Source organism: Arachis ipaensis, chromosome B9, assembly GCF_059453495.1.
Source record: "Arachis ipaensis isolate K30076 ecotype BB chromosome B9, ASM5945349v1, whole genome shotgun sequence".
NCBI classification, from domain to species: domain Eukaryota; kingdom Viridiplantae; phylum Streptophyta; class Magnoliopsida; order Fabales; family Fabaceae; genus Arachis; species Arachis ipaensis.
The window spans coordinates 38,732,951-38,734,388 of NC_142444.1; the positions used below are offsets into that span (position 1 = coordinate 38,732,951).

The 1,438-nt window shown below is 41.0% G+C and overlaps 1 non-coding gene across 1 annotated transcript; it reads right to left on the minus strand.

Moving 5' to 3' along the window:
- Positions 1-419: 419 nt before the first annotated feature.
- Positions 420-527, minus strand: LOC148544363 (small nucleolar RNA R71). The gene has a single exon (XR_015902059.1). It is a non-coding gene; the product is annotated as a small nucleolar RNA R71 (small nucleolar RNA).
- Between the last annotated feature and the right edge of the window lie 911 nt (positions 528-1,438).

The window sequence follows — 1,438 nt, forward strand, 5'->3', positions numbered from 1 at the left end:
CAGAAAATTTCGAAAAAGAAGGAGACATGGCCGAAAATAATAACAATACAAGGAAGATGCTTGGTGACTTTACTGCACCAAATTCCAACTTACATGGAAGAAGCATCTCAATCCCTGCCATTGGAGCAAACAATTTTGAGCTGAAACCTCAATTAGTTTCTCTGATGCAACAGAACTGCAAGTTTTATGGACTTCCATCAGAAGATCCTTTTCAGTTCTTAACTAAATTCTTGCAAATCTGTGATACTGTTAAGACCAATGGGGTTGATCCCGAGGTCTACAGGCTTATGCTTTTCCCGTTTGCTATAAGAGACAAAGCTAGAATATGGTTGGACTCTCAACCTAAAGATAGCCTGAACTCCTGGGATAAGCTGGTCACGGCTTTTTTAGCCAAGTTCTTTCCTCCTCAAAAGCTTAGCAAGCTTAGAGTGGATGTTCAAACCTTCAAATAGAAAGAAGGTGAATCCCTCTATGAAGCTTGGGAGAGATACAAGGAACTGACCAAAAAGTGTCCTTCTGACATGCTTTCAGAATGGACCATCCTGGATATATTCTATGATGGTCTGTCTGAGTTATCAAAGATGTCATTGGACCACTCTGCAGGTGGATCCATTCACCTAAAGAAAATACCTGCAGAAGCTGAGGAACTCATTGACATGGTTGCTAATAACCAGTTCATGTACACTTTTGAGAGGAATCCTGTAAGTAATGGAACACCTCAAAGGAAGGGAGTTCTTGAAATTGATACTCTGAATGCCATATTGGCTCAGAATAAAATATTGACTCAGCAAGTCAATATGATCTCTCAAAGTCTGAATGGATTGAAGGAATCATCCAACAGTACTATAGAGGCATCTTCTGAAGAAGAAGCTTATGATCCTGAGAACCCTGCAATAGCAGAGGTGAATTACATGGGTAAACCCTATGGAAACACCTATAATCCCTCATGGAGAAATTTTCCAAATTTCTCATGGAAGGATCAACAAAAGCCTCAAAAGGCTTTAATAATGGTGGAAGAAACAGGTTTAGCAATAGCAAGCCTTTTCCATCATCCACTCAGCAACAGACAGAGAATTCTGAGTAGAACCCATCTAGCTTAGCAAATATAGTCTCTGATCTATCTAGGGCCACTATGAGTTTCATGAATGAAACAAGGTCCTCCATTAGAAATTTCGAGGCACAAGTGGGCCAGCTGAGTAAAAGGGTCACTGAAACTCCTCCTAGTACTCTCCCAAGCAATACAAAAGAAAATCCAAAGAGAGAGTGCAAAGCCATTGACTTGACCATCATGGTCGAACCTACAAGGGAGGAGGAGGATGTAAATCCTAGTGAGGAAGACCTCCTGGGACATTCAGTGACCAATAAGGAGTTTCCCTTTGAGGAACTAAAGGAATCTGAGGCTCATCTAGAGACCATAGAGATTCCATTGAACCTCCTT